Raw genomic sequence first — 15,623 nt, 5'->3', positions numbered from 1 at the left:
ATAAGAAATCACTACTATGTTCTGCCATTCCTCACTGAAGACTTGAGATCAGCACTATGTCATTATATCCATAGGCTCCAACAGAGGATGGTCCCAAACTCTGCTACCAGCAGGAGCTGCATCTCCCACCATGAGAGAAATTCTGTAGCCCTGCTACCGGTCCTGAATCTGCAGTGTCTCAAAGATAGGAAATCCAAGCACACTGTCACCTAGCACAAGCAATAGAAGCGTCTTCAATCAATATCAATCAACCCACCGTGCAGTCACAGGAGCGAACCTCCTCCCTCTTCTAAAATGTCCTGTGCAGTACTATGGCAAGGTCCTACCACTGCTGTGATACATAAAACTTGAAATACATTATCATACAGTATATCTACAGTTTTGATTAAGAAGAAGGCAAAAAACCTAAAGCCAGTGCCAGTTATGCCTCAAGATGGGAAAAATTCCTGCCTGACCCCAATGGAGATCAGGAACATTCCTTAGAACAAGTATTTGGAATTAGCATGAATAAGTACAATGCTGACGTTTATACTGTATAAAGGAACAGAAACCACAATATAACAGTGCATAAAATAAATAATATGAAAAGAAAATATGCAAAAAAGGGGGAGGGTGGGTGGAATGTTTCTACCTACTCAGAAGATAAGGAAGTGAACTGCTTCTTCCCTTGACATCACATCCCTCCATTGCTCTGCCCCCAGCTCAGCCTTCCCCTGCCTCATTCGTTCTCACCCAATAACAGCTAGATCTATTTCTGCCAATCTCTAAACACAAACCAGTGTAAGCTGGTGGATGGTCATTTTGACTCCAATCTATTATTTGCTTTTTCTAACCTATTCTATTGCTTAACCGTTCTACTAAATTGTGTGCCCCTAGTTATTTCTTTCATTGCAATATTTCTCTCCCTGTTTCACTTACATGTGCACCAGGAGCACATGATTGAGTTTTACCTTGGATCCCTTCATTATAACATAGCTCCAAAACTTTGCCCCTCTGCCCGTTACATCATTTTTTTGCATCTCTTTCCTGGAAAAACTGAGAAGGACACATTATTAGCACTAAGGTTCCTTTACACAGTACTTAGGAAACATGGGGAAATATATACAGAACAAAACTGTGTAGTAGAGGAGATGCTGCTTTAAAAGAGGAAAAATGCATAAGGAAACCAACACACAAGGTGGTAGATGGGGAAAGAATATTCTCTTGAGCTACACTTTAAGCCAAGCCTTTGTTAAAATATATTTCAGTGGATGCTGGAGATTAGTGAAATGGGAAAATGCTGCGAGCTAGAATGTGGCAGGGATGGGGTTTATACCACGTCAGTAAAAGATATCTTCACTGTTTATTGAAGGGCAAAGTGTTTTATAGCTATGAATTCAATATCATAGCAGAGTTAACCATCACATATTTGCTCTATATAATATGCACTTTAAAGGAAAACTTATAACCCCCAACAATGCAATATATTGCTCATATGTAAAACATTGCTTCATGTAAATAAAATATTTTCATAATAATATACTTTTTTAGTAGTATGTGCCATTGGGTAATCCTAAATAGAAAACTGCCATTTAAAAAAAATAAGGGTCGACCCTTGGGATCCTAGGATTCACTGTGTACACAAACAAACCATACATGTTAGGTCACATGAGCCATTTAACAGACAAGGTTCTATGTTTTGTTCCCACACTTCTTTTTGTTACAGTTAGAGCTGCAGTATTTCTGGTCAGGTGAATAAAGAGAAAATCATAAAATGATGGCTCAAGGGAAAAGATGTAAGAGGACAATATTTAGTTTGATATATATTCAGGTTTGGTAAGATTATTTAATATACCACTTAATATGATATAAAATATTTGTTCCTTCAGTATTAATTTTGGGGGTAAAGTTTTCCTTTAATATAAGAGAAACCTAATTACCGTTACTTCAAATCAACAATTAATGTTAATGTAGTAAAATATATAGAAGGTAAGACAAACATTCTCTATATTTTAAAGAAAACCAGTAAAATATTCCTCCTATAATGTGCCTTGTGCTCAGAATAGTCACACTATGTATTATTTGCTTATAAATAATAAGAAGAACACATTTCCTCTGAAAAGCAGCAGTAGAAGCTAGGGCGCTGTATATTTACACCAATGGCCTTCTTTTGTCACTACATAAGCTGCTTGAGAGGAAATTAATTTACTTGCATTTCCTGGCATAACAAAGATTAGAAAAATGGCCAGTTGGGTTCTGCTGATAAGAAAGAAGATGGTCACATGCCCAAAAATTTGATTTTAAAAAACATTTCTTATGTACGTTGGAGCAAATGATTGTATCAGCGTTAATACATATAGGTTATTACTGTTAGGAGTAAAAAAAAAATAGCAATTTATGTGTCTTTACTGGACCATTATTTATCAGAATGATGGATATTTATTATATATAACTAAGGGAAAAACTGTCAAATGCTGGCTGTTATCCTTAACAATGTTAAGCAGTTCACTATTCGTTATTAAGATGTTGCCATTGACATCAATCTCCCAAAGTCCTGCTGTTACAGACACTTCATTCCATATTTTGATACTCTAGCTGCTTACTGCAAAAAATAGCAACGTTTATCTGTAAAAGGAAATGCTTTTTTGATTATCATTATTATTATTCAAAATTAAATGTTATTAATATTCTTATGGTAGAATTAGATTAATTTGTCTGCTTACTGGATTTTAGATTTAATCATTCACAGAACCCCTAATCCAACCATTTGCAAGAGTATTGACGAATGTATGAAGACCCGTGGTTATTAAAAAGGATGGGTGACAAAATGTGGTTTCTCTTTTGCATTGCTGACATACCAATTGAAGGGGAAAATGAGTTTACAATATGCATGTGTGGGATCTATTAGAGCAAACCTCTCATCCTGAATGGCCGAAATATGACATTTTCAATAATGCCCATTTCAAATGAAGAATTGTTTTTTGACTGATTTGTATTTTTTCCAGTAATAATATGACAATATAATGTATTTGATATCAACTAAGCTATCATAAATCCATGCTAATATCTAACAATCTTATTTTTAACAATTAAGTCTTTGAATTTTGTAGATTTAATGCATGGTGGTCAAATACCCGAGCATTCTGTATAATGATCCCATGTCTGTATCAATTACTCCTTTTATTTGAAAATGATTCATGACACTACTTTCTATTCTATGCTTATTTTATATGTATAGCTTTAAACTAACTTGTATGCTTGTTTGTGTGTATGTTTACCAATATCATGTTAATGGCTCATAGGACTTACTAAAATGGTGAAAGAGTCAAAAAAAATGTATATAGTCGGTGTATGGATATGAAAAGATCTAAGTTTTTTTTTTTGGTGAAATTTAAGTTCAGTAATTCTTCCAAGTAACAATATCTAAACGATTACAATGACATGGATACTGTGCTGTTAATTAGCAAAGATAAGTAGCCAGAATGAGAACGATCGATACATTTGTGGTTACACAAGATTTTAGTTCAGGAAAAAATACATTTTATCCAATTAGCTCAGGATATTTAGAGATAACCTTCTCTAGGGTTGCCTGCGAGGAACAATAGCATTCCATTGCAGGTTTACTGCCTACTTATGGCATAACGATAGGCTGAGATAAGAGTCTCTGGAGATCATTTCACAGTATGTAAACACTATCTACTTGAATCTTCAGCCCTAGTTGAAAGAAACTCAGTCTTTTTTGAAAACTTGAACAGTTTTCTTTATCTGCCAGTTGTTAGACATGCAGCAGCAAAAAAAAATCAAGTCCATTGCTTTAATCAAACAAATAAGAACAGCAATGTTAACTGGATTTATTGTTATATTATACAACAGCAGACAGGTGGCACTTTTAGCACATTTACAAATGGCACGGTCTCTGGAAAAAAAACCTTAATGAAATGTAGCGCTATAGTAAATTGTGTGTTATTTACACCACTATTGAGCTCCACTCCCAATAAATATGCTCCGGATGAGACCTGTAATCTTAGGGAGTGAGCCCTCGCAACGGTGTGGAGGCAGGGTGTAGTGCAACTGTAACTGGATTCAAAGTTTAATAATTGGGCGCCAGTGGTTCTTATAACTTAACCATGAACTGGTTTATTGAACATACACAATCCTCAGTGGAGTATACAATAGAGCATGACAGGATTTGGCATCACATTGAATAGTCAATACTCACAGCACCATATGGTCAGTATTAGTCCCCCACAGGCAAGAGGACAAGCTCAGCAGCAATAAAGGTACACCCAGCTTTCAGCCTTTTCCCTAAGTGGAACCTGAGGGGAATCTATCTACCCTGTTCCTAAACACACAGTCCCGACTTCTGGGCTATTAGTACCCGGGATCTTAATCCCTCTGACTCTCCTCGTCGGAGCCTGGAGCTGCTCAGATAAATAACCTGTCTATCTGTCACTCCTAGAGTGACTTATAATGGTGAGTAGCCTATTCTTACTAATCCTAAAATAATCAGGTTCCTAAGAATTTCGAAGTGTTTTTTTGGCTACTTCGACCATCGAATGGGCTACTTCGACCTTTGACTACGAATTGAAGGATTCGAACTAAAAATCGTTCGACCATTCGATAGTCGAAGTACTGTCTCTTTAAGAAAAAACTTCGACCACCTAGTTCGCCACCTAAAAGCTACCGAAGTCAATGTTGGCCTATGGGGAAGGTCTCCATAGGCTTGGCTATCTTTTTTTGGTCGAAGGATAATCCTTCGATCGTTGGATTAAAATCCTTCGATTCAAAGGATTTAATCGTTCGATCGAACGATTATTCCTTCGATCGAACTATTTGCGCAAAATCCTTCGACTTTGATATTCGAAGTCTAAGGATTTTCATTCCCCAGTCAAATATCGAGGGTTAATTAACCCTCGATATTCGACCCTTGATACATTTGCCCCTATATGTAGAATGTAGCCTTAATCAGTAGATTCATAAGACAAATTCTACAAGGCATAAGATTATTTAAATGCTGTTTACAACTACAATGCTGTTCGTGATCGTACTTCGAATCGTATGATTCGAACAATTTTATCGTACGGTTGTACGATTTTCCTTCGACTACAAAAAACTAAGAAAGTTGCTCTGGAAGGTCCCCATAGGCTAACATAGCACTTCGGCAGGTTTAAGTTGGCGAAGTATTGAAGTTTTTTTAAAAGAGTACTTCAATTATCGAATGGTCGAATAGTCAAACGATTTTTACTTCGAATCGAAGTCGAAGTAAATTTCAAGTCAAAAAATTTCCTCAAATTCACTTCGACCCTTGATAAATCTGCCCCTTAGCATTAACTAGTTTTTCATCTCTTAAAACACCTAAAGGCAGTTGCAGGAAGTGCTACATGTTAATTGCATTAATTGTATGTTTTTCTTGATAAAGGATACAAATTCTGAAAGCTGCAACATGCTTTAAATATAGAATATAGGTTGGTGAATGAATGATGTTTAGCATCATTCTTTCTACATCAGGTAATTTGCAGACAAGCACAATCATTTTAAACATAACATATTAGCAAACATTTGTTATTCTAGTTGTACTCCGACTGATTGACAGCCAACTAATCAGATATTTCATGTTAAATCTTAGGCACCAGCACTGATCCGCTTACTGCTTAGATCACTACTTAAAAAAAATCTGCATAACCACAAACCTATCTGCAAATTCTTTGATTTTGATCTTGCTCACTTTCCTAAGTGCACTATACTCTTGGGAATAATATCCAGATTGTCAACAAATGGCTGTACCCCAATATAAGGTATAAAATCCACTAAGACTCTTACGGTGGAATGTAATAAAAATCGCTAACGGAAAAACTATTCGCAATGCGAAAAGTTATGCCTTTGCGCGAACAAATTTTGCTTTGTGCGAATTTAATATAGCTTTTGCGAGCCCGGAAACTGTTTAGCGACCACTTCCGACAGTGAAAGACCGTTTGCGAATTTTATAGTTTGCGCAAATGCGCAGTCAATGTAATAAAACTTCTTCCTGAAAAAGTCGTTATGTTTGCTCCAAAAGATTACGACACCTTCAAGCTCTTCTTATGAGTGCGCAATTAAAATTCGCAATGCGCAATTAAAATTCGCAATGTAATAACAGTTTAAGGAACAATATTACATTGCGAGATGTGGATTTTTAGTCTTATTGGTGCGAATTGTTTTGCTCTTTGCGACTTTTATTACATTCCCCTGTTAATATTTTTGCCATACAGAGATATTTTTAACTATACATCTAAATCATTTAGTCACTGACCACATGTACATACTACAAAACTACTATGTAAACACAAGATAAAAGGACATCAAGACTTAACGCAGCAACCAGACATACAAATGCAACTAAAAGTGATAGCATATAGTATGAACAATTAAACAAGGTATTTTACCACATATTTATAGAACTATTATATTAGAATATTTTACAATACATATACACAATTATTAACCACACAATATTCCAAGTGCCCAGCAATAGCGTCACTAGAGGGGGGCGGGCCCTCGTGCGTGACGCGCAGCCGGGCCCCGCCCCCTCTGTACGGCGGCATTTGTCAGTGGCGCACGGGGGGGCCCTGGCCTGCTCGCACCCCCTGCTCCCCCCCGGTAGTTCCACCACTGGTGCCCAGTGTGAACCCCTATTAGGGTCAAAACACCGTTCAACAAAGTTGGACCCAGGACCAGTAGCGTAACTAGATGCTACTGGGCACCACAGCAAATTCATTTTAAAGGAGACATTTTGTGTAAAAAATAAGAATGTACCAGATCATTATACTCATTTAGATATAGAAGAATTGTTCTTAAAAAAGTAGTGTTTCAGACTGATTTATTGATTATTTCTGCAAAAATCCTAATAATCCCCCCTTCTCTTCCACTTCCTGCTCCCTGAATTCCCAGGCTGTGCAGGGGACACTGCACTGTAGGACAGGAACCAATCAGCAGCTAACAGGACCTGATAGGGAACTGATGCATGTCTTTGCGTGTGAGACTGCAGGGCTGTGATTGGCTGTCCCCCTCCTACTGAGCTGACAGGAATCGTTAGGTCACACCTACCTCTCATTTGAAACAGGGACAGTGACCAGAGAACATCTATAGGGAGCTCCAATAAAGGGGCTATTTTTGAAGATAATATCAATTTTTAGCACCATGTAAAAGCAACACCATATATAACTCATAATTGCCTACAGAATTAGGGTTTTTCCATTTATTCTATATGTTTCCTTTAAAGCCCCCAACATATACATACAGAAGTTGTCTTGTTTTATCAATATATGTTGAAATTGCTCTTTATTTAAGCCTCATGGTGTCCCCTATACTGTACATCCTGGGCCCCCCTGCAACTGCAGGGTCTGCTTCCTCTATAGCTAGGCCCCTAGATGCCAAGGACATCATTAAATTGATTTTTCATCCTTCAGGATTACTTTACGTCACTGCTGTCTGCATGCAGCCTATGTTGGTTCATTTTTACTGCCTTGCAATTCAATACTCTATGAGACATTTTCATTTTGTATGATTTTTCTTTACACACTTCAAATCATATAAAACATATAATGGAGAAATGATTACCTGTGGAGATGCATGCACATCTTCTCACCAGTAGTACTACATCCAAATCACGGATAGCGTATGATTACCACTAGATAAAAGAAAGAAATAAATAGCAAGTTATTATAAGTCCCTGAAACATGAAAACTAAAAAAGTATCTTCTAATACACATATTACTTAGCAACAAAAATGTGTTTCGGTTTTGATACGTATAAAACATTATCCAAATTACCCAATAAAAATCCTTTTCAGACATTTCTAGTTTTCAAAGAGCAATGAATCAATGTGACACCAAGGGCATGTTAAATTGTTAATGGAAAGTCAGACATTTATAAAAATGATTAAATGAGATTCCAGAAAATATTTTTTTTTTAAAAAAAAAAGCAAAAGACAACTCAGAGACAGCCTTCCAGGGAAAGATATCAGTGGCCATTCTATAAGGAGCTTTAAATCAATTCTACCTAGAACCGTCACAGGCTAAAACAGATTTGAAAAATGAAAAATGATGTCCTTCCAGTTTCTTAACCTCATAAAATGAGGCATTGGTAGTAAGAGTAGTAAAAGATGCGTTGTACATTTTAAATAAAGGATAATTGGGTAAATGCATTACTATAATTCAACCCCTTGTAAGGCCTCAAATTCAAAGTCATATTTCTTCCAAGACAGCAGCAGATGAGCGGCTCAGAAGGACAGATAGTTGTGCACAGGCAGGAACATGATTGTACAACTCAGACAACCTTTCTCTTGGTTTTCTCTCAGTTTTCACTGATGATATACTATGGGGCGTCTTAAGAGAACTTTTCATTAGCTGTCCAGATTGCAGGCAAAAGTGTGAGCCAGAAGAACTTTATAATGAAAAACAAAAGGCAACATAATATACACTCAAAGCTTCTCATATACAACTGGGGTTTAAAATGTTGCTGTAATTTCTGCATAGATAGCCCATGTTAAAGTAACATTATTTAAAGGAGAACTAAACCCTAGAAATAAATATGGCTAGAAATGCTATATTTTCTATTCTGAGATTAAAGCACCATCTTAAAGGAGGCAGCTCTTTAACAGTGAAGGCCTTCAAAATTGACACAGGAGTTCACCAACTTGGAATTTGTTTTATTGTGAATCAGTCTCTAATCTCAGTAACTGACAACAACACACAGTATGTGCAGTGAGTCAGCAGAAAATAAGATGGGGAGCTACTGGGCATCTGTACAAGTATTTATATATTTAATTGAATATCCTGTAGATGTTTCATTCTTATAAACTATATTATGGCCATTTACAATGCACTGGTAAATGTGCAAAGTGCAAAAGAAGGAAGCACTCGGCCATTTTTTACACATTGCACACTATGTGGTGCTCCTGGTTGGTGCAGGTCTCTGCACTGCATTTTTGAGCTACTTGCATCTGCAAACATGAACACAGCATTTATTAGTAGTGGGCTCAAGCAAATCTCTATAAAATAGTTATCTGCCATTAAAAATTACAAAGTTGGGATTGTCTAATGATTCCTGCACTGCAGAATGCAAATTAGTTTCCTTCAAATAATTATTAATTTCCCATTAAAAAGGCGCCAAAACCCAGAATATAGAGCAAATGATTAAAGTAGGCCTTTTGAAGCCTTGGAGAGACAGCTGCTCTCACAATATGGTTCCAAAAACTATACTTCCTAACATCAAGTATAACTAGATCTTAATGAGACCTACTTGCAAATAAACATGGATAATGTAAGTTACATTATGACTAGACTACCAAATTCAGTGTTTTTAAAGCAATTTGCCCTAAATATTTTGTTTTTGGCTTTGCAGCATTTTATGCAAATTATGATGGGTCTACTTTAGAAGAGTAAGGGTCATTTACTTAAATGACGGGAAAACCATTATTTTACACAGACTGCAGCATTTACCCCACAGTTCCAGTGTAACTAGGGCCACAAATGGGAGTAGCAGTAGTAGTGCAAGCAGTGATGGCAACAATATAAATCTTATTTCATTCCCTATTGTTTTAATACCAAAAGCAAATAGAAAATAAAAATGTAAGGGCCATTTTGTGACTCACACCACACCATGGCATCACTTTATGTAAACAGTAAATGAGCGATAAGCAAAATAAGAAGGTGCATCTGCTTATTTCAGATATTAAATTAACTTGTTAAAAAATCACGTTCCAAACTAATAAGGGAATATTTTTGCATAGCCATTTAGAAAGCACAACCAATGATTAGTTCTAGCAGAGGGCATGGTGATATATAGTAAGGGATAAATCTAAATGCATTGGAAGCAGGAAATCTATATTTTGTTTCAGGAGCCGCTCAATATGCAGATTACAGAGCCCTGTCAGTGATCAGACATAAGAAATGGCAAAATACTGAAAAAAATGTAACTTTGTGTATCATCAGCAAAATCCAATATCCAATAGGGCTGTACTGCTGGTAATAAGGAGACAGAATATATTTATTTTATCAAGGCATGAAACAAACAGGTTTTACCCAGGTAGTTATTAATAAAATGTGTTCTACAGCAAAATCAATAACATTTGATCAGCAGTGCTGGGAATTTAACCTTGAAAATCTGGTTTCCATCCTTGATTTATTGTATATGTACATCTTTATGTAGTAGTGGTAGAATGGGTGCAATGAAGTACAATGATATTATGCACAACAGACTAGGATTCCTTTGCACACAATTTATCCAGTAAATTTTACACAAATTCCATTATTGATGACATTCAAATACAGTATACAAATAACTTGCCCAGGGAAAAAATATCCTGACCTGGAAAAATACAGTTACTTGCTAAGATACTGCTTGCAAGCCCTTCCATTAAAAACAGTATGGCATGGATCTTGGAACCTGGCTTACAGATTCAGTATCATCTCACTCCCTAGAACCCTGTAGGTCACTGCAAATCGGCACCACCTTAAATTTAGGACATGCTGGTCAGCATAGAGAAGGATGCAGGCTGTGTGGAAATGGAATGTTAGTAATCCAAGACCGGAAATGACCAATTACTAATACATTATATGAAATATACAAAATGTTTCTAGGGTTTTAGCTACAACAAGCAGTGTGCTATATATATGTGATAAAGTTTAGATCAGTGATCCTCAACCAGTGGCTCAGGAGGAACATGTTGCTCACAAACTCATTGGATGTTTCTCCCAGTGGCCTCAAAGCAGGTGCTTATTTTTTAATTCCTGCATTGTAGGAAAGTTTTGGTTGAATACAAACCAGGTGTCAAACAGAGCCTTCAATATGCTGCCAAGCCACACAGGGACTGCCAAATAGCAAATGACAGCCCTTTTTTTCATCTTCAGGGTTTAATTAATTCCGAAAAATTCTTGATTTTTTAATAGTCTGATTTTATATAAAAAAAATCACGAATTTTTCGTGATTTTTGCATTCAGAGTTTAGTAACTAACCCCCAAGGTTTGCAGCAGAATTGATGCTACATGTGCACAAGACATGGTTTTGGGCATTGACGGCTTGAATATTCCCTTGGTGCAGATCCTCCTTTCCTTTTGCTGATTTAAAGTATCTAAGTAGCATCTCCTGACACATTTTTTCCCAATTAATAATCTAGTTTTATCATAGTCTGAAAATTAAAATCTCATATACGCAATGGCAATGTAATGGCAAGTACTAAAGTAAGATTCCAAGGCTTCCATATCTGGAATCATCATCATCCATCATAAAATGGAATCATCTATTTATTAAGCTTTTTAGTATAATTGTATTTATATATGTCAGTAGTACAATTATGTTTAGAGGTGTCAGAGTACTTTTCTTCTAAACATTGTTTGAAGCAGGGTAATTCATCCCACAGCATACTTGTAATCTTTATTGTCCTTTCCTCTGTGAAGTTTATTGCTATTTGAATATGGTTCAGAAATAGGCAATGACTTAATGTAGTAATATCATTTATGAATTCATAAAGCTGCAAGGCAGATTGCTTTGATATCTCCTGGGATAAATTCCTCGATTATTTAAATAAGTATATATGTGTACGTATAATACATGTGGTCTTCTGAGGAAATTGTCTTATTTAAAGAGATTTTTGTTTTAAGAGAACACATTTCATAAATGTGTTCAAATGCAGCCCTTGTGTGTGATAGCACTTACAATAATTTTTTTCATTGTAAAGGGATAAACTAGTTTCAAAACAGAAAAAAAAATTATTTGCCAGTATATTTGGTCAGTCAAGATGGGCTTAGATTGGTCTGCTGCTGCCTAGGCGAGGTCATCTTGGCGCCCATCAATGCCAGTGATGTTGATGGTAGTGACATCATAACACACAGCGAATACACGTGACCCCACTTCTGCTCACTACAACATCAGATACCCCCCCACACACACCTTTGCCTTTGGATTCAATGGGAAAGTATCTGGCGGCATGGTTACGATGATTGTTTTAAAAAATAAACGTTTTATTTACCATATAGGCATTTTACGGATGCCACATAAATTTTGCAAATATATGCACAACTGCATAATCTCTGTGTTAAATCTAAAATGCATGTTGCATGACGTCATATGCCAATCACTTGTAAACTGTATTGTAAGCTAAATAAATGCAGATCCTGCAAATATAAAATGCATGTAACACAAATTTTATTTTGTTAACAATTTATTAAAAAATATCTGTGAAATCCTTCCCTGTCATAACAAGCAAATCTATAATTGAGTGGGATTTGCCAGAACATTAGTGGGGTTCAAGGTAGATATGGATATTGTTTGACATAACTTTGGATAAGGTGTTTTCTTAAAATCAGGTATAAGACCTGTTGGAGACTAGGGATTTTCTGGATAAGACGTCCTTCTATAATTTGGATCACCAAACTTTAAGGGGGTTATTTATCAAACGTCGAATTTTAGAGCTTTATTTTTTCAGACCTCAAATGAACTCACAACTCGAATGGTTTTTATTTAAGAAAAAAACAAATATAAAATACTCGACCAGTGAATTCTAATTGAGAAACCAGAAAATTCGGATTGATTGAGTCTTAGGAGAAAAAAACTTGAATTGCTCAAAAAAACTTAAAGGGGACTATGTAATAAAATGCTTCATCATAATGAAATAAGAAACATAAATACAATAGATTAAATATTCTGCATTGTTTCTGAAATAATCAAGTTGAATTAGAGCTCATTCAAATAACTGATTCCAGTACAAACAAAATCTAACAAAACAACTGCCTTTTCCTCAAACCCTGCATGTAGAGAGACATGTCTGGTGATTTTAATAGAGTGAGCTCTAATACATCTTTTAGGCAAAAGATCTAACTGTCATTAAATATTTGACACCCAACTGCTGCATAAAGAGAGAATGAAGAGAAACAGATGCTGAGAGAGGGATAGTGAAGATAAACTTTATTATATCAGAAAGAGTACAGAATTTTTAATTGATCATATTTACAAAGCTTCTTATGTTGGTATGCTGAAGCTTATATTAAATGATCAATTGTGCGATTGTTCCCCTTTAAACATCATGAAGGCTATTTACATCTTCAAATGGTTCAAGGGAAATCTGCCATTGTCAGGTACTCACCGATCCTCAGGCGGCGCGATGCGTTCCAGTGACGCAGACGCAGGGGATTTGCTGGGCGCAGTGTATGGACGCAGGCGACTATTTCTTCAGCACAGAGATGACTCCAGTGCTCGGACATCGTTTTTCGTAGCTATACTCAGTAAGTGATTCTCTGTTATATCTGAACTTTGGTTTTTGACCCTGCTACTGATTACTTGACCACGCTCCTGTTTAACCCTTTGGTACTCCGCTTGATATTGAATTCCTGTTGCCAAACTCTGCTTGCCTATTTGACTACGCTTCTGTGTTTAACCTTTGGAACCCTGCTCGGATTTGACTACCTGTTGCCGAACTTTGCTTGTTTCGGTTAACGCTTCCCTGCCTTGACCACTGTTACTTGTTTGAACTCTTGATTACCGCTGCCGAACAGTTTTGCCTTACCCGACTACGCCTCAGCTACTTCTTTGGGAACCTTCATCCTGTGAACAACTACTATCAACTAGACTCCACCTGATCCACCAGTGTCACGGAGTGAAGCGGCTAATTGCATCACCTGCACTAACCGTCATATCTGCTGATTATTCTTCAACATCTGCCTGCAGCTGACGCTAAGGTGACTGCCGTTCTCCTTGCCCTTAACTACTTCCAAAGTTAACGCCACATCTTCCTGTATTTACAGCCACAAAACCTGCTCCTCCACAGGTCGGTGCATCCTGCTAATAATCACAGGCTCCCATACTACACCTTCACTAGTCTCCCTTTGTATCCAGTCGAGGGTGCACTGGTGGGGGAGCTGTAGGGGTTGTCTTCCTCAACATCCATGGTTCCTCCCGGATCGGTAAGTCTGACAGCCATAGACCTCAACAGGTTTTAGATGACGTATGTTTGGATTTCAGCTATTTCCAGGTTCTGGGTATAATACAATAAATGTCCGAAAATTCAAGTTTTTTTTTTAACCCAGAAAATCTATTTTTGACCAAAAATACCCTTGAAAACTCAAATTTTCGTTTAGAAAAAACAACTCAATATTTGATAAATGACCACCGAAGTCTACTAAAAATCCAGTGGGACTGGTTTGCCTCCAAGAAAGATTAAATGACATGTTCGTTGGGATCAAGTTTATTATTATAGAGAAAAAAGGAAATCGTTTTTAAAAAATATGAATTATTTGCTTAAAAAGGAGTCTTGGCCTCCTTGTTATTTGGAGCTTTCTGGATAAGAGATCACAAACCTGATATATATCTGAAATCTACAGCAATATTACTAAAACTTTTCCACATATTGGCAGAATTTTAGAGTTATACTTTTCTTCAAATTCTAAGGGAGCAAATTTTTTTCCTGTCATGAGTCAAAACTGTGCCAAGACACAGCAGGCAAAAAAGGCCAAGTTAAATTGTTTCCCTCAACCTGCTGAGCGAACACATAAGAAATATAACATATCTTCAATCAGAATGAAAATACTTGTATCTATTTCCAGTATCTTGGGGCACTACAGGTAGCACGCTCATTTAGGAACTATTTTTATCTTAGGGTGACTGTCCTTTTCTTATTTCAAGTTATCAAGGCTAGCAATGTCACAATGTATTGTCAGTGTGCTTGACTTGCTGGGATTGTTTCAATTTCAGTTAAATCGTTGTCTAGGTTTTTAGACAACTGCTAAACAGTCAACTGATGTCAATACATGGACATTAAAACTTTTCAGTTGCTGACAATTAGCATTAATGATGAGGAGTGATGCTCTGTTCCTTGATCAACCATTTATACATATGCATGCATATAAAATCTTTTTTACAGGCTTTTTAAGCATTAGGATTTATAAAAGTGTCTCCATGCCAGTCCTCCTGATAAGAAACATTTTGTGTCTACTATAGTCAAGTGTATATTTATTTTCCTTGTTTATTCAGATGAGAAGGACACCAATATCACAAATCCAAGCTAAGATTATTACTTGCAATACTAAATGAAAACAGGTTCTGAATTCTTGAGCCCCCTGAAGTGAAACATTCATATGGAACATAGTCATGATTTGTTTTTAAACATTTTTTGCCAAACTCATACAAGGCAGGCTAAGCAAATCAGACGGTTGGACTTTATGCAAAAGTCCTTGCTGTCACTAAAATAAAACCTCCAGGCAAGAAGTGTCTCATGATGGAAATATTCATACAAGTGAATTAACTTGTAGTCACATTACATTAGCTGACTTAATGCTAATTTACAACAAATTGCCGGCTTTCATTTGTACTCAAGTGTCAGTGGATCTAGCTAATTCCTGCTTTAAATACTGATGTTACTGAGTAAGACAGAATGTGGTAACTGACATACTGTGTCCTTTGTCTAAATCAGGAAGGTCATGAAATCTTTTGGTTTGGTAGACAATTCCCCAAATCCTAAATGTCTTGCTCTGATTCTGCTGAAAGTGTAAAATGTCCAGCTAAATTTCCCAGTGTCATTCTTCTGTCGCTTAATTTGTGTTTAGATTTCACAATATCTATAGTTAATGTAGACTCACAAAACAACCATCACTACAGACAATTAATCTAAACTT

General features: G+C 36.5%; 1 protein-coding gene across 11 annotated transcripts in view; it reads right to left on the bottom strand.

Annotated features, from left to right (window-relative positions):
* dab1.L (Dab, reelin signal transducer, homolog 1 L homeolog) overlaps positions 1–15,623 on the bottom strand; it is a 425,953-nt gene that overhangs the window by 244,439 nt on the left and 165,891 nt on the right. For all 11 annotated transcript variants that reach the window (XM_018258283.2, XM_018258282.2, XM_041590415.1 and 8 more), the window contains exon 3: positions 7,576–7,645. The gene's annotated coding sequence lies outside the window, so the exon portion shown is untranslated. The remainder of the gene's footprint in view (positions 1–7,575; positions 7,646–15,623) is intronic.

This window comes from Xenopus laevis, chromosome 4L, assembly GCF_017654675.1.
Source record: "Xenopus laevis strain J_2021 chromosome 4L, Xenopus_laevis_v10.1, whole genome shotgun sequence".
NCBI classification, from domain to species: domain Eukaryota; kingdom Metazoa; phylum Chordata; class Amphibia; order Anura; family Pipidae; genus Xenopus; species Xenopus laevis.
The sequence above is the reverse complement of the archived record's forward strand: the minus strand, read 5'-3'. Positions and strand labels throughout refer to the sequence as shown.